The following is a 24797-nucleotide window of genomic DNA, read 5'->3' as shown; positions in this document are numbered from 1 at the left end:
ACAATAAGTGTAATAATAGTGCAAACATGTATACCGTAAACAACAATTATGCAATCAGCTGTTCTGTACAGTGTTTGAAAATTATTACGAGGAATATAATTTAAAAGGGAAACGAAAATCTAGACAACCTGGTTGCTTAGGCCTTAAATTTAGCCTATTCGTGTTTTCAACACTTTTTAAATTGTAGATTTTCATTAGGTTCAGGATTTGTTTCTGATACTTTTATAAATCCAGTTGTATTTCAGAATATTGATGAATAGGATCAAACAGATTTAATAATTTCTTACTGTTAGTGATTGTTTTTCAATGTAAATCTTTGAGGCAGAATTTACAGGTTAGTTGATAGTTTAATGGTTGTTGTATTGCAGTCGATTAGACATATGATATATACTTCTTTGACTATTTTTAAATACTGGGACTTGAGTATCATATTACAAATACAGCAACCCAGTATAGAGCTTGCGCGTGTTATACTTTTTCTGTTGTTTCACGGGTCAACATCGTAGTTAAGTGATCAAGAATTATGTTAATTGCGAATTGAAAATTTGGAAAATAGTGAGTTATGAATTTATTGTTATTAGGATTAGTAATGTATAAATTGTTTTTATATGCACTATTCTGTTGATCTATGATGTTCACTTTCGAAAAGGACATTAGAACGTTTATTTAAATGGTTATGGAATGAATTTGATCGTTACAAAGACTCTTTGCCCTAATGGATAGACTTTTAGGGATTTAGTGTTGTGTGTATTATGTGTTATTATTCTGTTGATCTATGATGTTCACTTTCGAAAAGGACATTAGAACGTTTATTTAAATGGTTATGGAATGAATTTGATCGTTACAAAGACTCTTTGCCCTAATGGATAGACTTTTAGGGATTTAGTGTTGTGTGTATTATGTGTTATTATTCTGTTGATCTATGATGTTCACTTTCGAAAAGGACATTAGAACGTTTATTTAAATGGTTATGGAATGAATTTGATCGTTACAAAGACTCTTTGCCCTAATGGATAGACTTTTAGGGATTTAGTGTTGTGTGTATTATGTGTTATTATTCTGTTGATCTATGATGTTCACTTTCGAAAAGGACATTAGAACGTTTATTTAAATGGTTATGGAATGAATTTGATCGTTACAAAGACTCTTTGCCCTAATGGATAGACTTTTAGGGATTTAATGTTGTGTGTATTTAATAGCAGGTTTTGTAATTAGAACTTCTTGTGTTAAAATTAAATTTGTAATCAGTGAATACTGCGGTATTTTAGAACTTAACTTAATCTGATTCAAGAGATTCCATGTTAATTTCAAATTTAAAACTCACAAGAACGGAGAAGAATGATGGCCAGACCTAGGCGCGCTCATAGCTCAAATAGTCGACTGTATTCCCGATATGTGCTGGACCAGTGTTCTTAATATTCTTATTTGATTGTGGTTAATTTCATCGCATACGTAATCTTCATAACAAAGGGTCATAAAATGATGCACTTATGAAATGATCAAATGTGAAATTCAAATGTACAGAGCTAGTTCAAATTCGTTACACTACCACTTGGTACGTTTAGGCCATGTATTCATTCCTTTATTTTTAGGAGAGAAAACATTTTCATATTATTATTTTTAGTACATTAGCAAATAAAAACAATATTTTGTACGCATTGTTCCCAGTTGATGAGCTACAGTAAGGTTACTGAGGTCGTGTGCGTGTGTGTATTGTTGACAGCCTGTAATCCTTCAGAGACACGGTTTGCTGTATAGAGTATAAATAAAACAAAACACCATGACATAAAAATAAATACATAATGTTTACTGAAGTTTCTTCAATATCTGTCCAGTTGATAAAGCTCTCGTCGGGTGCCTTCTCTTACCAAAATTCGTCAATCATTTAAATGAGTCAGAGTCTAGTAAATAGATCATTTGGGGCACTATGTAATGTCTCTTGGTTATATCCAATATCATCAGTGATTTCTATAATAATGATAAGATGATTTTTATAAAGATGGTAATTACTATAACAGAAGGAAGTATCCAGCATGTGTAATGGCATAGTCAACTCCTTTCTCCTTCACTAATGCAGGAAAACTATTCCCTTAGGATCATTTTCTGATAGTTCAAATTAAAACTTCTTGGTGGTTGGACAAGTAATCATCATTATCAAAGTAGGTCATCCATTACCATTTACTAAAATAAATTTACTGATCACATTGTCAATAATTTCGTCAAATTACATTCGTCTTGGTGATGCATTTTTTGACATTGTAAATATCATAAGACTAACAAATAAACTTTCTTATGTCATTAGTTTTTCACTAATTAATTTAACCCCCTTTTAGTATACTCTGTTGTTTACATTAATTTTACTTTATATATATATATATATATATATATATATATATATATATATATATATAATACCTAAGCAGTATTCCTCATCAGTGATAAAATGGATTCGACGTGCTTTGAGATTCCATTGGCTATTATAATCACAGACTCATTGCGCTCGCTTGTTTCCTGGAATTGTAGTCATGGAGTGAATGGTTTGTGGAAACATGTTAATGCCCAATCCCTTCGTTCTTTGTCCCCTCAGTTACTGTAAATGTACTGTCCACAATGTATAAGGAAACCAAATACAATACCTGACATGTACACATTCACAATTTAGACCAAGATGGGATATTTTACTGCTTTAGTGACCAGTGGGGTGTAGTTCAGAGGGATGTTCCAAATAAGAATAGGCATATATTCATCCCAGGGACCATAAGAATGTTCATGTAAAATTTCAGTACATTCACTTGAGTAGTTTACACGTAAACAAAAACAAGCATAGGCACTTTCGTATTTATAATAGTACTGTGATTAAGATAAAGCAGAGATTTGAACACGTTGTCTTTCCAATTTTTCAGAATAAAATTGGCACAAATAATATTTTCATGTAGCTCTGGACGAGTTCATATGCTAGTTCTAAACAATACAGTTTTAAGCCTATTTATGAAAAAGTGTTAACTACATTACAATGTAGACTGAGCATTACACATTTTTTAATAATAGATACTTTTAAATAACTTTTATTCTTGTACATTTTTTATCTTGAATTGTTTGAAGAGAGCGGCCGTTCAAAGCATTGAGTAGTATGCAATAACATTACGCAGATAATGATGAAAACAATTTATGTAAATTCCTGATACATTCAAAGTGAAATTTGCTACAGGGTTAGTCACATCACACTTCACACATTACTTGGATGAGTTCGTTACCAGTCCCAAGCAGTAAATAGTTTCAAGATGGCGGTCATTCGCATTTTTCAAAAATTTATGTCTCCGACGTTTCATAACGTACACAGAACATGACACGTTTTTACAAAATTTCCAAGCAGTTTCGAGTAACTGTTGTGTTTACAATTATGTCAATATCTGTTTAAGATTTCCATATTGCGGCCATTCCAAGTTTTAAAAATTGCTATCTCAGTTATCTTAGATCATTTTTGTCATCACGTGAGGTTTCCAAGATTGTCAGTACTTTTGTATAAGTATATATAACATAATATAGAATCATTACAAGTAAGTGTGTTTACAAACATAATTGCTAATTGATTGCGTTTAAACCAAGTTTAAACCAAAACTTTTGTCTTGTTACCATTACCAATCAGATATGGTAGGAATCTCATCTACCTAGTGTTTTTCTTCCGGACCTTATACCGGAATGAACTTTTAAAGTTTTTACAAATTAAAATTATCATGCAAAATGATTGTGTAAAAGTATCAACATATATTCAACACTTTAGTGTTAAAATATTATTCTTACTAATTTATCAAATGTAAAGAAACGCGTGAAAGATTGAAGTGAAGTGCTGAACTTAACGCCAATCCTATTGTCAGCCTTATCTGACATCACGATCTAAGGACTGATGTTTTGCGGAGAAAAATGTATGTGAACGTCAATGCGTTACCAGTTGACCAGTAACTTTCTCTCGTGGAGTTGTCGTGAACTAGATTCTGGACTTTGCTGATTCGTTAGTGAACGAAAACCTGTGTTGACAGGACTTGTGTCATAGTTGTGTCGGTGTATTATATATATACATAATATTGTCATTATATTTTAATAAATTCCATGGCTTTAAATTATGCTGAACATATTAACGCCAGCCAGGTTCATCAGTTATAATTAAAAAGTATTAATCTTTATATATATATATATATATATATATATATATATATATATATATATATATATATATATATATATTTCTTGTGTTCGTGTGTATGTGACTGAACTCCTCCTACACGACTGGACCTATTTTGAGGAAATTTTGTGTGTGTTTTCAATGGAATTCGAGAATGGTTTAGATTTTCAATTCAGTCCAATTTAAATTGCTTATTTAATTAATGTTTTATTTATAAATTTTTGTTGATTTTGGAATGTTTTACCTTCGATCCTGCAGACTGCGCTACGACACGTAATCACGTAATACAAAGTGAAATAATACTTAACAGCTGTTAATACTTTCAGCTGAAGTTCATCAAAGAGGCAGAAACATTTTTTTACATTTAAAATTTCGAAAATTATTATTGTAAAGTGCTTGATCAGTAGTATAATGCAGATTGCATAGAAGAAGTTAGTGCCTAATTTTAAATTTAGATTGCACCAATGATCAATAAATTATCTAATGCAATGAAAATACTATTAAACGCTGTTATACAAAACCACCTCATTGTACAAAGCCGTGAAATTTTGCACGGTAATCGAATTTGGTTAGATCGAAGGTAAATGAAAAGAGCCGAAAGAGCACGCTTTATGATCGAAATTGGTTTTCGTTGATACATTTTCTTGATCGGAGCACAAGGCAAACTCCACAATAATACTGGAAATATCTTAGACAGAAAATTAATTTTAACAGACCGAATTTGATTCTTTATAACCCAATTAGTTTATCGAGATTCATCCATATAAATTAATTGTACTGAATAACGTATCAACACCTAGCAAAAATCATGAAAGATAGAGGCAGGAAATATGGTACATACCTTATATATATATATATATATATATATATATATATATATATATATATATATATCATGCGCCCAAGAGGCTCACGAAGGAATGACTATCAATTATCTCAAGTGTGTTTAGAATGTGATAGAAAAAGAATACGTGAAAATAGTGTGCTGTTTTTTCAATAGGAAATTACGTGCGAAGCCGCGGGCAACTGCTAGTGCTATACAATTGTGTGATTGGCTAGATCGAGTGTAATGTTTAATTGTGCAATTTTCAAAACGATTTTGATAGAATTTAATACTTATGTAGCTACTCACAGGATTTACTAAACTATCTCGTCAATTAAAGCACTGCTACCATCCTGCCTTTATGCATCCCACACAGCTGTCGACTATCTAAGAGACCCGTTACTGTTACCAACAATTACGACATCTTAATAATAAGTTACTACACTATTTAAAAAAGTGTAAAATCTACGTATAATATGCCAGTTTTAAGTAAATATGTATTTTACACATTCTTTGAAAACGCACTAAATGACAAAGCAGAATTGAATCTTATCGTCATAAGACAGATAAACGAGTCAAGCAATACAATACAATACAATATATACTGCACTGTAGCTTCTTTAATTACTAATTTAGTCACATTTTTTTAATATCAAGTAAATATAAGTTTGTTTACATTTTTTTTAGAAACTTATCACCCTTAAGTAAGTTAAAAAAACTCACAACTGTTTTTCGCTGAATTGCATAAAACGAACCAAGGGTTAATGTTATTACAATACATCCTAAAGTATTGGCCACTAAATCAAAATTATATTTAACTGAGTGATTACACACATATGAATTGTCTATTAGTTTGTAAAGGAACTTTACCCAGTATTAGCCACATCACTAAGTAGAACTCAACATTTCGAAAGATGTAAACCACATTTTTTATTCACAATGAATAGTGAAAAAGATAATAGGATTTCGGATATTCGAAATCGTTATTTGTTACTATATGTATAACACCACATTTGGATGTAAACTGTTGTAGTTTTTAAGGAGTATGTTTTGAGAGCCTGCATTGCTGACGGCCATGTTATATCCTTATTTTGGCCCGTACAATGATGGATGTTTCATATCAAAGATACGAGTCTAATTCACGCCCAAACACATTTTAATTCTATCGATATTTTTATCAGTTGTTCATAATAAAAATATCAAACTTTTAGTAAATGAATTGTTTAAATATATATAAAACATACGCTTAATAAGAAAACCTACAATTTGGATACGTATTATCACATTTTTTAAATGATACATATGCAATAATCAAGAATAAAAAATAAGAGTTTAATAGTGTTTGAATTTCAACATTGCTCATTCGGGGATAAAACTTAGGTCGTGTCACAGCAGCCGATTATTAAACTACGCCTCTAAGGTCAAATGATTTAGATTCTTTCTAAACAACATTAATTAACACGTTCACTGTGGCTCTGTAGTGAGTATAAACTTAATACGCCAGTACGGACAAGGGTGTGTGCACAATCAATATGTTAATATATACTTCGTAAGGTGGTTTTGTATTGCATTTGGAAGCCGTCGAGTACTTTTTCGAACTATAAGACTTAAATAATTTAAATTAAAAATCTTTAGCACACAAATTACTTTATAATATGTATATAAAAATATCCCTTCAGTGCAGCTGGAAGAAATTGTATATGCGACGGCTATCTAGAAATACTCGTATCAAACTAAAGATGCATTTCCTGTGTTGGCGGGTAATTTATACACACAAGTATGACATGTTCATGTACTCGGGATGCTTTTTTAAATTGTGAATATCCAGAATCTTTAAACTTTATAATATTTAATTAGTATAGTTATAAGCATATACGTGGTTTCGAAAAATTTGGACTATAAATGTAATTATAAATGTTGTTTTTAAACGTATTCACTTTACAGATGCGTTATTATTGCGCAGTTTTTCGTAACATAATTTAGTATGGAAACCTCGTAAGATTTAAAAACCTTCTTGGACCAGCATTTTATTTAAAATTACTTGATAATTTATTCTGAACACCATGTCCGTATATTTTCCAATATCTAACAACAAAACATTGAAACATTGAACGGTTGCCATCTTTAAAAGTTATAAAGGTTGTTTGAAATATTTTATGATCCTCAAAAACGTTTCATTTCTGTTTTATGTTATAGCTGAGCATATAAATACGAACGGCTGCCATATCGAATGTAAACGAACTTGTCCAAGTTTTGTTTCAGTCATTAATGGTTCAGAGTTATGGCATATATTACGTTCACTCTTTATTACTGCCATGTTATATACTCATCGAAACTCTAACGGCCGTTGCATTGTAACCTTAGATAAATAAAATCATTTAAGAATGAACACGGTTTTTAACATTATGAGTTCTTGTGTAGCTAAGTACACTTCTTCATATATATAATGCTGTCTGCACCATTTTTGCCGCTTTAATAGTTTTAGATAATGAACCTCGTATAGCTTTTTACTTGTAGAGCATTAGAACACTGGTTAAATAAGTAATAACTCAACCGTGTTATTCTCTGATTAACCCATAAAATTACCAGTTTCTTGTCCCAACTCTACGTGTAGTGCGAATGTTGCGTTAAGGTCCATAAGGCGTCAGGTCCAGTTCACCTTCAAGTGCACAGATGAGACAGTGAGATTACACTATATTGTTATATCTTGTAGTGTGTATATGTCTCTGATGTCAAATCGATGTAGAGTTTATTTTAAGCTGTTTGAAGCCGATTTTTTAAATCTCTTGAGACGAACATGACTACAGATTCCTGAAGTAAAGTTTGTGCAAGCGTCGGATTCTCGGGCTGCGCTAAGAGGAAGGTGAACTGGAGCTGAACTCAACATTCGAATTGAATTAACCCTTCCCACGACTATACACGTTATGTATACATTTTAATGTTATCAGTTTTTATTGAAAGAATGTTTAAAAAAAATATTTTACACTAATAAAAAATGTAATATCTGACACAAACAACACAATGACACAATATGCTTAATCATTTTCTTGTAATTATATTGTATTCTAGTTGTCATTGTAACTTTAGGGAGCGGTGAAATGTAAAAATAATAGTACTTTATTAGTTACAAGACACGTAATTACAGTACAATATATATTGCAAGGTGGGTTGTGCGAAATAAACTGTTGTTTGAAGCGCTGAGGCCTGAGATATACTGTTTAAACTTTGCATGAGTATACAATATTTGCTTCTTGGGATAACACTAGCGTAAAAATTATTAAATGAGAATTCTTTACATTATAAATAAGTACTAAAGCCAAACGGTCAGACTTGCAGTGATGATGTCTCATACATAGTGTAAAACGACTGTGAGATCTGCAGTGAGTAACATACTGACTGTAGAGCAATAGTTGCTGACTCCGCCTGCAGTTGAACTGCGCATTTCCGGCATTCAGACTACAAGCGCTGTATATTAACATCTGCAACGTGACCTTAAATTAGGTTATAGTTTGTATGTGAGTCACATTTTCATGCATGTTTTAATAGGGGCCTTTCCTGTGGTTGGGTGTGTGCATTTTGAGTTTTAAGGCGCAGTTCGAAATGGGGCGTTTTATGTTCATATGAAAGAACTTTAGTAATTTTTTACGACGTTTCTGTTTTCGTGCTAAATGTGCGTCTCTATAACGAGTCCAAAACATTCAAAAGTAATAATAATAATAATAATCTTAAACTGGATTATATGGAATTTACTGAATGTGCTCGTGTTATTATCTTGTTAAGTCGCGATTACACTAGGTAGTAGCGCAGCTAAAGGTTGTAGCAGAGGTATTTAGTAGCAGCAACATTTAGCTTTGTCACACAACTAAATGTAAACAGTCGTGTGTTTTTTGCTATATGGCGGAACCACATAATGTCTTTTGATCTTTACCGATCACTAGTGGAAACCGAATTTCCGCTGTATAGCTCCCAAATCGAGCTATATAGCCGTGAATTTGTAGTACAGCGTATAGCAGCCTAGTGAAAACGCGGCTTGGTGTCTCGGCAAGCAGAGTGGTAGAGCCGCCACGTTGTGCACGCTTGCTTGGAACTGATGGACCTAGACACGGTTTACTCACCTACATTGACTATACATATGTTTTGATTAGCTTGTATCTGACGCTGGAGTGTTTCAGTGTCAGACGCTTACGAAATATTTCTGCTGTTACGAAATCAGTAGAAGGCTCTCAAGCGAAATTAATGCTTTTTGCAATAAGAAAATGCTAATTTAATAAAAAAGAGTATCGCCCTATTTGTCATTTTAAATACCATTTGACGTTTAGTTTCCACTAATATTTAAAATATGCAGTTATTCTTAATTTTGAAAGTCAAGAAACACGGTTATCAACAAAATACCGTACATCAACTAGTGACCAATAAAAACTAAGCTCAGGATAATCGCTTCAAGCAGATTGTATCACTACTCTAAAGATCTTGGTTGTTTAACGTAATGTTTGTTTAGTTAGATGTATCCATTTGGTACGATAAGACAATGCCTCAAAACGGTATGTTTTGAAGTAAAGTTTAGCTAAAGACCATCGAAATTGAAGGCCAATAGACTGCAGGGATCGCTATGTGGCGGGTGGTCCTGGACGAGGTCGCGGGCCGAGGTAAGGACGATGAAGCCGCAGCCACGCCTCAAGGCCGTTATCTCGAGTGGTGATAACACCTCGCCAGTCGCCACCCGATACTGTACGGCTGGTACTTCACTGCAGTGCCATTTCACTAGTGCAAATCTTTTCCTCACATCAGATACACTGTAAATGTTATGTCCAAAACATGATTATGAGGGGAAGTAAAAACAATGTTACAAAACGATATTTCAAATTAATTAAATAACTTATATGTAATACTTAAAAAGAAATATAATACTATAAAATATATATATATATATATATATATACAAAAATGTACTAACATATATATATATATATATATATATATATATATATATATATATATATATATACAAATATTGGTAAGTTATAAATTCCTTGCAAGTTACATAGTCAACAGATGAATTGCACTTTCAAATCAGGAGAGAAACTATATCATATGACTTTTCAAGATAGTTAAAGCTTAATAAAATAACAACTAATAAGATTATGAAAATATATAAAGAATAATACAAGTTCAAACAGTCCACGTGTAGCGGGTTACTGATGGCTCGAAACTGTTTTGAACCTTGTTCCAAAGAGACCGGAGAACGTTATTCCAATATAGCAAGCTGATAGACTTCCTAAGAATAGTTTTCGCTTCGTTTACGCTAAATAAATTTAATACATAAATGTAGTGTCCATAACACCACACAGTAGTAGTAACAACGTCTAAACCAAATTGAAATGGTTGAATGTTTAATTAATTGTATACAAGTACAGTAGTAAGTTAATAGCATTGCGTGAATGCACACAAGCTGCTTATGATACATATATGATTTATAGGATCCGCAAGTTTAGACCAGAAAGTGGTGCTGTTGGATTAACAAAGTAAATTTTAAATTATGGATGAATTGTGATCGTATATCTGTCATAATTCTCATATCTTAATTAATTTTACTAGATGGGATTCCGTGTTAAATACGGTAAAGTTTAAGTTTAAATCGAGATTTTCGTGTTCTCTTTATTGCTTGAAAGTAGTGAAGCACACTTGGCATGCAGTGAAAACGTAAATGTAAATATGTCTCTCCTGTAAACATTATAAAGACCATAATATTATCTTTGCGATTGTCCTCCAACGTAGCACAAGCCTTTCCTTGTAATTACGAAATATAAGCTTACAACCATGAAACTATTTTCAGTAATTACTCTACATAAAGTCGTGCTAGTGAAGGATCCTTTACTAAACTTATAATCCTCAAACCGATATAATGCGATTATATGTTAAGCCAAAGTTGAATCTATTATAATAAATGGGGGCAAAAGATTTGGCTCTCATTTTGTACGGGTTTAACCCAAATTTGGCCTGGATATGCCATGGGTCTTAATCCAAGATTGTTAATGAACAGGTTTTGAGCTAAAGGGACACAAGTCCCCGGGGAAGCAGTATTAGTTGACAGCTTTAGATAAGCTGAATATAGTGAGTTTATTGGTGCATATTTCAAGAGCAAGGTATGATGATGATTCAACACTATTCTTCCATTATCGTATAGCTACGCACTATTACCTAGTTTAAGTTGTTCTAAATCTTTAATGTAAATTTTATGTTGTTGATAGTATTAGGTTGTGTTGAATTCCCCTCCCCCATCCCCCAATCCCAGTTTGTATATGGAAAGTGGGTAAATCAATGGCCTACGTAATGAAAGATGGCAAACCCAATTTGGAATTCAATGTCGGGAGGAGGGTTTGCTGCCGTAGTAGAAGTTGTTGTCTCTTGTCTCAGTCGAAAATTTAAAGAAAGTTCAACGCATTTCGTATACGAACTGAATTTAGTATTTAAGTGAAAAGTAAATTAAGTACTTTTTCTGTCTGTATTTTAAATTCTTTTCTGTTTTAAATGCATGTTTGTAAAAAGTGCTTCTAAACCAAAGTAGGTAGAAAATAATAATGAGTGTGAAATGTACAATACGCAAACACAAATGTAACTTAAAAACTGCAATGTTTACTAGGATCGATACATATTGAAAAAGGATAAATTATTTATGAGGATTGTTTGGAAAGGAAATTTACATGCATGAGGTACTAAAAATGAAAGAAATGCATACTATCAGTATTAATACTAATTAGACTTTATTGATCAGAGCTCAATTAACTATCGACAACAATACATACTCAATGAATGTGCCCTGCAAATAAAATAATGCCTATTGACCTACACGGGATGAAAAATTATTAATCGTGGGACATCTTAAGCTTGTGTCCACAAACCTTTTCTCCAGAAACCCCGAAAATGTTTACGGATTTATAAACATCGGAACACGGACTGCATTGGCCATAGCGTTCTAAATTTCAGAAAATGTACTCGAACTAGAAAAATGAAGGTTTAAAACTAATTGATACAGTTTCTATATGTGTAAAATTGGAAATAAATCAATAATATTCCTTGAAATCCAAAATGCTCTATGCATCCTTTTAGAATAGATAATTAGGAACTGTTTCACGCGGAGTACCAATTGGAAATAAAGCGGGAGATATGTGGATTTTTACTTTACAAAGCTTATAATAAAAAGTATTCCAAGAAAAGAAACAAAAAGAAGCTTATGAAAGTCCAAAACAGAGTATATCTAAAAATGTTTTGACATGAATCATGTGACATAAAATTGAGTTCAGATCAAATGTGTGCGTACGCACAAGACAATGAATAGACTTTTTGGTATTCCGATAGTGGACTAAAGTGAATATGAAATGTTTCGATTGTAATTGGCGCGTTCCTAAACCCGGGCGTGTATAGCCATGTTTTACACAGCTCACTGTATAGCTAGTTTTATTATGTATTTCTGTGAAATTTATTTGTCAGATATGTCAATTTGAATAGTTTGCAAGTTAAGTACAATAGTTATTTATAGGACAAATGATAAAATTGGCATTTTTTGATTATGCTCATACTTATACTTATAAATAAAGCATTTTGCTAAAATTATATAGTATAGTATGGATATAAAACAATGTAGGGGTATCTTTATAATTAATATTAAAAGGAAGAAAAAAACCATTGTTAAACTTGTATTACACTAAATTGTAGACACGCGGTTCTGCACTAAGCCATTTTTAGTGTACAATTTAATAATTTCTAAAACGTATTTCAAATGTTGTATTATATTGACATAGTTGTAATATTGATTAGTTTTCTCGATTTACCATTTTAATTTTTTTTAATGAATAGTTTGACTAGTATTTTTCGTGCCATCATCAGCTACAATATTTCCAAGGCCAAAGACCGAGCGAGGAACGTGTGTGTCTCGCTGAAACAAACTGCACGATCTGAAACAAACTTGTTATTGTTATTATTGTTGTCATTTCACTTACATAAATCGTAATGCTTCATTTGGCATATCTATAAAATTACAGTCTTTAAGAAGGAATAGTTGTTTGTTATTTATGCTATTAAATTACTGTAGACAAGGTGAGTCCGAAGATATGATGGTTTTTTTAATGTTTGCTCTGAAAATTTAAATTCTATGCCAGCTGTGATTAAGTGATTTAGTTAAACAATAAAAATTATTAAATATCAACTTCAGTAAAACAACCCATTGCAACGATATAAACATAACATATCGAACTACACCTGCCTTTACGGGTAACTTTTAATCTATTGTTGATTCCTGCTTTAGTTTAAAAGTTTAGGCCGCCGTTACAGAAGAAATAGTGCCTTTAGTCGAGGTATGAAGTTTACATTACTTTATTATAATATATTTCTCTTGTGACTAAAAGTCACGTGTTTCATAAAACATTGGAATACAGTTGGATTATTTTAATATACACTACTGAATTATTGTTATGGTTAGAATAAATATTTGATGTATTGTATTATATTAATTAACTTTGGGATCATTTGTACTAGAAACAGGCCACACTAAAATATAAAAACTAAAACCTGTACAAATTAACAATTGCTGACGCGTCAATAACATAAATGAATAGATAGGCTACACAAATCTACATTTAAGTTTCATTAAATTAATTTAAGTAACATTGAGTATTTTGCTAATAATTTATTTTCACCTCCGCCAGTTAGTTCACCTGTGGCAGTTACGATATACTCGCAGGTGACACACGGTTACCAACGTAATCAGCTGTGTAATGTTACAGTTCCGTACTCAGTGCTGAAGCTGCAAATAAACCAATGTGGCAAGCCGTAACACCTCCCCCACCTCCGCCAGTTAGTTCACCTGTGGCAGTTACGATATACTCGCAGGTGACACACGGTTACCAACGTAATCAGCTATGTAATGTTACAGTTCCGTACTCAGTGCTGAAGCTGCAAATAAACCAATGTGTCAAGCTGTAACACCTCCCCCACCTCCGCCAGTTAGTTCACCTGTGGCAGTTACGATATACTCGCAGGTGACACACGGTTACCAACGTAATCAGCTGTGTAATGTTAGAGTTCCGTACTCAGTGCTGAAGCTGCAAATAAACCAATGTGGCAAGCCGTAACACCTCCCCCACCTCCGCCAGTTAGTTCACCTGTGGCAGTTACGATATACTCGCAGGTGACACACGGTTACCAACGTAATCAGCTGTGTAATGTTACAGTTCCGTACTCAGTGCTGAAGCTGCAAATAAACCAATGTGGCAAGCCGTAACACCTCCCCCATCTCCGCCAGTTAGTTCACCTGTGGCAGTTACGATATACTCGCAGGTGACACACGGTTACCAACGTAATCAGCTGTGTAATGTTACAGTTCCGTACTCAGTGCTGAAGCTGCAAATAAACCAATGTGTCAAGCTGTAACACCTCCCCCACCTCCGCCAGTTAGTTCACCTGTGGCAGTTACGATATACTCGCAGGTGACACACGGTTACCAACGTAATCAGCTGTGTAATGTTACAGTTCCGTACTCAGTGCTGAAGCTGCAAATAAACCAATGTGGCAAGCCGTAACACCTCCCCCACCTCCGCCAGTTAGTTCACCTGTGGCAGTTACGATATACTCGCAGGTGACACACGGTTACCAACGTAATCAGCTGTGTAATGTTAAGAGTTCCGTACTCAGTGCTGAAGCTGCAAATAAACCAATGTGGCAAGCCGTAACACCTCCCCCATCTCCGCCAGTTAGTTCACCTGTGGCAGTTACGATATACTCGCAGGTTGACACACAGGTTACCAACGTAATCAGCTGTGTAATGTTACAGTTCCGTACTCAGTGCTGAAGCTGCAAATAAACCAATGTGGCAAGCCGTAACACCTCCCCCATCTCCGCCAGTTAGTTCACCTGTGGCAGTTACGATATACTCGCAGGTGACACACGGTTACCAACGTAATCAGCTGTGTAATGTTACAGTTCCGTACTCAGTGCTGAAGCTGCAAATAAACCAATGTGTCAAGCTGTAACACCTCCCCCACCTCCGCCAGTTAGTTCACCTGTGGCAGTTACGATATACTCGCAGGTTGACACACGGTTACCAACGTAATCAGTGTGTAATGTTACAGTTCCGTACTCAGTGCTGAAGCTGCAAATAAACCAATGTGGCAAGCCGTAACACCTCCCCCACCTCCGCCAGTTAGTTCACCTGTGGCAGTTACGATATACTCGCAGGTGACACACGGTTACCAACGTAATCAGCTGTGTAATGTTAGAGTTCCGTACTCAGTGCTGAAGCTGCAAATAAACCAATGTGGCAAGCCGTAACACCTCCCCCAAACTCCGCCAGTTAGTTCACCTGTGGCAGTTACGATATACTCGCAGGTGACACACGGTTACCAACGTAATCAGCTGTGTAATGTTACAGTTCCGTACTCAGTGCTGAAGCTGCAAATAAACCAATGTGGCAAGCCGTAACACCTCCCCCACCTCCTACATATCTATGTACGAGCATGGGCATGTTTGTATGAGACTGACCTCTGGTCTCGCTACTCGAGTTTGGCCACATTATTGACTTACCCTTTTGACGTTAGATATGACACAAACTACGCTATTGAACAGCTTTCACTTGGTTACAAATCAATATCTAACAAAACAAAATTTTCCTCAGAAGCGGTCTACCGTCATACAGTATTTTATCATACATTAGTACGTTTGTTACAGTCTTGGGGACAAATTAATATGGTTCTCTAATTTTTTTCCAATGGAGCCATTACGTTCACAGTTACAATGTTATCAGCTTTCCCTCATCCGTACAAGTCAGGCAGCAGTTGAATAAAATATATGTTTCTAGTTTATGTTCTATATTGCCAAGTCTCTGTTCTTAATCCTTTTTACGCCTTCGTAATCAAAAGTTCCGGCAATCTATAAAATCATCCTGATTATATTAATCATCCAATACTGCAGATAGAAACAGTTCTTCAATTAACGTTTTAGATGCTACAGTGTTACACTTAAATGGTGGGGCTATTTTGGTCCTTTCAAACTTTTGGAGTGGAGCGATTCAATATTTTTAACCCCTAACTTTTGATATGTCATTTGGATACATCACATGAGATTTCACAAGTTTTGAATGAACATTTACAAACTTTTAGAACCCACCTGAAAAATTGCCTTCTAAACGTTTACTAAAGTGTACGTTTCTATCTAACTTATTCAAATGTAAATGAGGGGACGGGTATATACACAAAGTTTACCGGTATATTTAAACACTGATCGATAGTTTTTCTCATGAAAGTTAGTGATAATCTTAATTACAGTATATCCTAGATTGGCGACTACATAGAGTTGAAATTTAGAGCCGGTTGTTAGAGGGACCATTTTGAGGGTCAGCCTCATTTGAAAAATGTTAAACCTCACTTTTAAAAGTTACTTGTTAAAAGGCACTGTTAGACCTTGTTTTGGTCGTAGAATAATGGGTGATGTTTCCTACATAATTAATACACATCGAAATGCTTTTTTTAGTATTTTTTATATTTTTATTGGTTATTCAGAAAAATCTCAAATTGTATTGTATTTTGTCATTTAAACCTTAAAAAGCTTTTGTATCCGTAATAATAATATCTTGAAAGTGAGGCATGTCACATAACGATACGACGAAACATGATGTTTAACATTGTTCTTATGGGAAGAAACTCAATATAGTTTCACTACATCCGACAAAATAGTGGTTTGACCGACTACGTTGAGTTTTTGGATAATTTTAGTTACTTTAAAGTATAATTATTTAATTTTTTTTTATTCATTACAGAAGCAACAATTTTATAATTCGTGATTTGTCGGAACACTTATAATAACAACTTTTACAAGTGTTGTACTACCGTCTAGAAACGGGTTCCATGCATTTGTTATTGCATTTCGTGTATTCCAGACCAACAATTTAAAGCGGTAAATCGGTAAAGCGGATCCTGTATCAGCACGAAGTGGCCACGTTAATCAACACACCGGTATAATATGTATAGATATTACCTATTTCCAAACTGGTCGCACAGGTTTTCTATGCGATAGCATGTATTCCGTGTTGGCCCTTTTTAGGAGAAGCCGTTCTCGTTCAAGTCTTATTCTGTCCCTTTCCCATGCGATACCGGTCTGTGTGAGACACTAATGAGTGAGACGGTGTAGATGATCGGTACTGATAACAGCGTTTACGATTTGACAACTCTACTTGAGTTTACTGTTCATGCAAATATACTATCGTTACATGTGCACACGCAGATTGACTCTTACCTTAGCGATGTGTTGTACTCATATAGTTGGGTTCTGAACGTTTCTAAAATACATTAAAAAAAAAAAATTAATTTCGTTGATATATCGTGTATTACAAAACCATGTGGTGGGTAATCCTTTTTTGGTTATGATGTTTTGTTTATAATTTTAAACTTGAAACCATAATTTAAAATAACGTCCTTGAAGATGGAAAATGCAGAAAAAATGTTTCCATCATGCTATTAGGTATTATAAACATTTAATGAAGAAAATGTTTGCAATATTGTAACCTGGCCAAAATAGAAACGTAAGACGGTAGAAATGCGAATTTTTCAGTATTTAAACGTATTGTAGCTTGAAGGAGTGAATTCAATGATTTAATACCAAAGGGAATTATATTATAATGAAACCGAATTTATAAAAAATTACACGTTTTATTAAATATATTTTAAGCGAATTTGTTTTATAAATATAACATGTTATTTCTTTCAGTCGAACTACATAAACATACTGAAAAAAATGCTTAACCTTATCTTTGAAGTTTTTCTTTGGACCTGATTATATAAGTGCATTTTAATTATGCTTCAAATGTCTACCGTCTAGGAATTTTAAAAACATCATTTGTGTCTTCAGAATTTTTAGTAATTATGAAAAACATTTTAATAATAAAATATTCAAACTGAACCACGATAAGAGCTGTCTGAATGTTATATTGTAATAACTAATGTCATCTCCTAATCTGTATAGAATGATAGTAGACCTGCTATAAAATACTATTTGATATATACATTATTGTTTCATCGAACTTCTGTTGTTCGGTGTGATTTCTTCAGTACCGACTGAGCGATAATTGTGTTCACTTACAACATAGTTCAATTTTATGATTTACTTCATAAGATTCTAATAGAACAAAATTGACTGAAATTATCATTATGAAGTTATCCCTGAATTATATTCGTATGACTGTGTTGCAGTGTATTGGAACAGAAGTTGTGTCTGATCGTTGCGAGTTAATGCACTAATAGAAAGCGAAGAATAGAAAACAAAATGATCAACACTAATGTCATGTCTAGACTGATATTGTTTGTTAACATATGTTTTAGAGTGTGTGTGTGTATCAAGCAAGCCTCTTATTTAACTAGTATCCTTTTTAGAAACTTTTAAAATAAAAATGAACCTTGATGCTACTCTGATTTTTTCCAGTTTAGATAGCAATGAGAAACAAAATATAGATATTAGTTGTAACATGGAACTTATTATTATGGATTGATGTTAAACTGTGTGTAATTTGGATCATTCTACTTACTCTCTGTCTTTGCATTCAGATAGTTGTATATCGATATCTCGCCTACTACTAAATTAATCTTCAGTAAACAATTAGTAATAATATACATCCTCCAAAATATCTCTATCTTTATCGACAACAAGTAATGTTAATTAATTATTTTAAGAAAATAATCTACAATTTCACTTATTCTAAATAAAATTAAAAAAAAAATAGTATTTTTAGTTTTCTTAATGCAATGGATATACAATTCCCTCATTTATTTATTTATTTTATTAGAACCTGTGATTTTTAAGACTGTTATGCGATACACATGATTGCAAGGCTGGCCGTTTGGCTTAATTTTGTATTAATAATGTAGAGTTAACATTTAATCATCCTAATACTAGTTTTAACGCAAGAAACTAGTCCCTCTGTACTCACGCGAAGTTAAGCGACGTATCGCTGGCATGAGCGCATTAAACACAGTTTATTTGTCACAACCCAATAATATGTTTCGTACTACCACCTCGTATTAGCGTACAAAGAACCGTATTTTATAATAGAATAATAATTAAGATTTTTATAAAGGATATTACACCAACTTCGTAACTTCTTTGTTTGAAGTTTGTTTTTGACGATGAAAGGATTGTGAAGGAAACAGGATTTTTTTCGACATTTGCCATCGTTTAGTTATACAAAATGGCAAATGTCCGAAAAAATCCTGTCTCCTCCTTTGTTTAACTTCTGTTGGCGATGGTTGGTTTGAGAGGAAAACAGGAGTGCGTACGTCTGTCACCGTCACGCCATGTAAGTGATACGTGTAGTACAGTATTACCGTCGACTTGTTTTGGATGAAAATAAACAACAAATGCTCCACAATTTGTGTGTGTGTGTGTGTGTGTGATATTAATGAGTTGTTTACCAGAAATATCGTTGGACACTTATTTTGAATACAGTATAGTGTTAATTTAGAATAAATATCTTACAAAAAGAATGCTGTAACTTGGAAATATTGTAGTTGTTATAAGAACAAACCTTTGGATTTAGTAATATTCGAATTAATTTTCGTTACAGCTGTTGGTCCACTGTATGAAATACCTATGCAAACATTAGAACCTTTCCGTAAAAAGGCGTTTGAATGAGGAATTGCAAAAAAGTTACGATTCGTTGCGTTAATTATATTAGTAAGATTTAAAAATTCTTAGAGTAAAGTAGAATGTTGTGCAATTAAATTTAGTTCAATTTAAAACGCCAATATTCATATGTTATTATATCTGACGTTTACACGTACATGTGTCTGTTGCCTACTTGCTCTGAACTAATGCGTTAATGAAATGTTTTTTTAAATAATTAATTAAATTGTAAAATAAATACTAGAAATGCATTTGTTAAATAATGCCAACTTAACAAGGAGTATATTGTGTGTTATGTTACAATCAATTATATGAGATACGTAACTCTCAAGTAATCTGTCAATCAGAGATTTCGAATTAACTTTGCAAATTGACAGTTGTAATCCATTTTAATTATTTGCGTCTGAAGTTTAATATTAATACGGCATACTTCAAAATAATATCACAATTTCTATAGTCTACTATGGCGCGATTATAGAGTGTGTGATGTTATCTTGATAGCCTACCGAAGAGAAATAATTGTGTGTTTGAATGTTTACTAATACTTTTTGTAGCAACTTTTATTAAAATATGGCTGGCTCTTTTCTATTACATACTGTAACGTTTATCAAATACAAGTTTTTGATCTTTTGTGATAGAAATAAATTTTAATAACAATAAACTTCTTTAGGAAGGTAGGAGTTACGCCACATATCGCGTAACAGGCTTAGCTGCGGTTAAATGCAAAATTTCATTATTGTCTGTAGTTCATTTCATTATTGAAAGTTACAACGGCAGACATTCATACAGCAAGGCATTATTTTTTACATCCCTCAACAAACGAAAAAGAAGCCTACTGAGTTGATTAGCTTCATTGACGCTCAGCCAAATTCAGTGATTGTACATGCAAAATCGTAGAACTAATTGTTGTCCGTGAAGAAATGAAGATCCTTGCAAAATTTCTAGTCGACGGATAAAATCTTTCTCTAGATATCTTGCTACATGTTACATCCACATTTTTCTTAATTAAATTCGGTTTCGTGTCATTGTTAAAATAATAAAAGTCTACCCACCATAGAATGATTTTTGATGTATTGAGATAATTGAGCCTATATGTGTAAATAATATGCCACATGTCAACATCTATTATCAGTATACTGAGTGTTTTTTAAAGTTTGTTATTGACGATGGGAGATTCGAAACGATAAAAGGATTTCGGACATTTGCCATCGGCGTAGGTTATAAAAAGGTATAACTGGATCCTCGAAACGTTTACTTATTCTATTTTCTCGTTAACATCGAGGTTACCTGTAAGACCAGTGTATTCGCTAACGTTCGGCGAAATCTCATGGAGTAACATGCACTATAATCTAACGCGGTGTTTCTAATACAGAAATGACGCTTCATGCACAATTTCAATCTTATAGGTCAGTTTGTTTTCGATATATCGTGCGGACAAATAAACATAAATAGTATTTTTTTCAGTACCAAGATTGGTAGGTTTTGTTAACGCTTAGGCAATTATAATCTAAACCAATGTTTAATTTTGTTAGTATATAGCTGTATAAATAGCTGTTATTTCTATTTTTCCTTTTATTTTTTCAACTTGACAAAGATATATAATGTATAAGAATCAAAAGTAATACTAGCTTACAAAACGAAAGTTAAACCATTCTGAGGATATACACCATAATACAACCAATTTAGAGGTAACTTCGAATAGGAATGGTCACAGCGTTGTTTCCAATCCCAAAATCAAATAAATAATGTCAAGAGGGAGCAAAAAACACTCAGGAATTAAACGTATCTTCTGTTGTCATGTGGAGTAAGTGACATGTTGTGAATACGTTGACGTGTGTATTATTGATGTGCCAATCACGGCCATTCTTCTGAAGATCGTGTTCTTGAGAGTGGTATAAATTATAATTTTGACATGCACTGATCGTACTAAATATTTTCGTTACGTGAAACTTAATTTAGGAGATACAGAGTAGTCGTGCGTCCGAGTAAAAATCACAAAAATAAATGCAGTTATAATATAACTATAACTAAAAACAAGTTTTCACTTACGTTTTATTGTAACTGACATTTCGGTTTTTAATTATTTCATGTAAAGTACAATACGTGCATGTTCAATTTAACTGAAACAATTTTTCGTTAACGTTTTAGTAAATTAACAAACGTTATAAAACCTGGGTTTCGTCTACAGGTCAGTTATTACATTATCTAATGTAGTTATATATTGCACATAAAAATTCAATTTATATTCCTTCTTTAGACATTTCAGCGACTTGGCACTCATGACCATATATCCTTACATAGCGCGAGGGTATAATATGTATCATTATGGCTTTGCTTTCGTTGAACAAATATTATGGTTAATAAGGGCACGTGCGTATATCAGTCACATGTGATTTTATTATTATTGTTTATCCTCACAGCCCGTAAGTAAAATTTATTATTGTAATAAATAAGAATTTGTGGTTATGTGTAGTTTTACAAACATTTAACTCGCCTTCAATCTAAACTATAATAATTAAGTTAGTTGTAAAACTAGATTTTAATTAAATCTATATGATTTTAATGTCTCTTTAATTATGAACATGTAACGTCTCATAACATTTTACTATTTACTCATTTTTCGAAAGTTGTGTTTAACATGGTTGTAAACTTCTTATAAACACTGTTTAGCTAAAATTTTATGTTTAGACGCAAGTTACCTTTCTGATTAAAATATACTGTATACAAATTAATGAATATAATTGAAATAATATTGCACTCGGCTACTATTAAATATTCAATTTGTAGTGCCAATTAATTGTGCATATTGTTTACTTGTATTGAACTAAACACCCAGAAGAATTGATCTTATTCTGGTTAAAATAAAATCATTTCAGTAAAAGTGATTTATGTAATAAATTATTTCGTAAGTTTATCATTAAAATAATAAGTTGCAATATTCCATTTTTAAAACATAATGATCTTGACAACTTATTTTAACGTTTGTTATTTGTTCATTTAGAGCTGTTTAGGTTTTTGTACTATCCGATTGTATTGGATTTTTATATTTGTATAACAATTATTTGACAAATTTATATTTTTTTGATCCGTGTATATATTTAACACTATGAATAAATTGGTATTTAAAATTATATTAATCAAGTTTTCATAATCCTCTAGTAAATCAATGTTGTTGTATAATAGTTTATGAAATGTATTTTGTCACATATTGAATGTTTGTACAGTTTTATGTATGTAGTTAATGTAAGCGCTGAACCTACGATTTAACAGTATCCCAATATAATGTTATGCCACTGCACTTGTAGGATTTGCGTACGTGTCGCGGGCTCGCCCATCGCTCGCGAGGGAAATTTCTTGGTGCAGTTGGCAGTATGTGTCCCCTATTGATAAGAAATGGATAGAGAGTAGTCTCCGGCTAACTCTTACTTTTAATTTAGTTCAATTCCTGTGTTCTTTTGTCTCTCACTGATTTCTCATCAACACTGTGTACATTCGCGTTATTGTGTCACGTTATTCGTGTTAGTTACGGAAGTAATAACACGATAATTTCTTGGGTAAGCTGTTTCTTTCATATACATATTGTATAGGTAAGTCGTTAACAGGTTATTCGAGCTACAATAACAACGTACTCGTACATTACAGTACGACACGAGGCAAGGCAGTGAGGGGCTAAAGTTGTTTATGTAAGCATCGGTGCGGTGTGACGACATGCATGGCTATGAGCTCTATGGCCTGTCCGCCATCTTTCTTCTTTTCCTGGCAGCCGTGGCCACACTAGTCAAGCGAGCGACTTTCATTTAGTCTACTCAACTTCAACTAGTGCCTAGTGAGCTGTCTCGTGTGTATCGCCTTGCACTGGTGAGTGTGTTGCCGCTGTCCTGTGTTATTGTACCGTATTGTACTCGTACTGTACACTGTACACTGTTCACCGTACAGTCGACCTACCGCCCGGCCCGCTCTCCGTGTTCTCTATTACTCCCGTGATTACTGCTCAAGGTTATTATTACATTTCTCTGGTCCCTGCCCGTGCTTCTCTCCTCTACGTATCCGTTTACAATTTTTATCCCCCGTGTTATTTTATTGCCAATACACCACTGTTAGTCTAACATCGGTTGTTTCCTAGGTCTCGGTGGTCGATATTTCTTTAGTGAAGTGGCTCGTGATGGCTTGACCACTTTCTCCGATACGATTAGCCTATAATAGCGTTGCAGCAGTTAATATGTAGTCGTGGTGTAGTGAAACGCCCTACCTCGCGCTTCGTACTCCTCTCCCTTGTCCGTCCCTTGCAACCCTTCGCCCATCATCGCCCCTCTCCACCACCCACCCCCTCGCTGAAACTGTATGAATGAGTTTATACAATGGTGATTGATAAAAATTCATACATTTTTCTTTCACACCGCCTCACGTGGAATAAACAATATGTGTTGTTTGCTTGCTCTAATTTGATACTGGTACATTCAAATACAAATAATTATATTTCAAACTTTAATTAGGGTGAATATAAAATCAATGTGATGTAACTGGCCAAACAAATAAATAATTTAACCACAGAAATGTATAGCTTTGTCCATTTAAAAATGTATGTTGCCTAGTTATTCGCATATGATACATTTTATATTTGTGGTAATTCTCTTGTTTATTTTGTACTAGCAATGTTGTATTGTAATTAAATATGTTTCATATTTGTTTCAGATGGAAATGCACATTTGGATTTGGAAAATAAGACAAACTTTTAAAATTAGGTAAGAACCTAGTATTACGACCTCGACCTATCTATTTGTTTAGCAGGGTAATACTTGCTGTATATACAGGATTATTAATTATCTCACTATAATTATATATCAGTCGTTGTTGTTTTCATTTAGTTTGCTTATATGTTTATGTAAATTAAAGAAAAACAATTTCTTATTAAATTTATAATTGTATTAAAATTTATATAAAACCGTTTATTTTTGTAGATTATTGCTATTTTAAACAACCATACAGGCTTAATTAATTTGAAACAGATTCAACAATAATATCTCTTGTTGTTAATATGTGAGTCTTCTACAAGTATCTACTACATTGTGAACAAAGAACTGTTCAAAACAAAATTCGGTAACTTGTTGGAAATTTTGGTCACTTGAGCATATA

The 24797-nt window shown here is 33.2% G+C and overlaps 1 protein-coding gene across 3 annotated transcripts in view; it reads left to right on the top strand.

Annotated features, from left to right (window-relative positions):
* Positions 1-24797, top strand: part of LOC124360329 (zinc finger protein 107-like) — a 131294-nt gene that overhangs the window by 38278 nt on the left and 68219 nt on the right. The window contains exons 1-2 of one of the 3 annotated variants that reach the window (XM_046813861.1): positions 23074-23218; positions 24357-24406. The gene's annotated coding sequence lies outside the window, so the exon portion shown is untranslated. Of the gene's footprint in view, positions 1-23073; positions 23219-23434; positions 23523-24356; positions 24407-24797 lie in introns of those variants that run through there. The other 2 variants (XM_046813859.1, XM_046813858.1) reach the window with 2 other exon arrangements.

The sequence above is a fragment of the Homalodisca vitripennis genome, chromosome 4 (genome assembly GCF_021130785.1).
Source record: "Homalodisca vitripennis isolate AUS2020 chromosome 4, UT_GWSS_2.1, whole genome shotgun sequence".
Classification (NCBI taxonomy): Eukaryota; Metazoa; Arthropoda; class Insecta; order Hemiptera; family Cicadellidae; genus Homalodisca; species Homalodisca vitripennis.
Note: the sequence above shows the minus strand (reverse complement) of the source record. Positions and strands in the feature narration are given on the sequence as shown.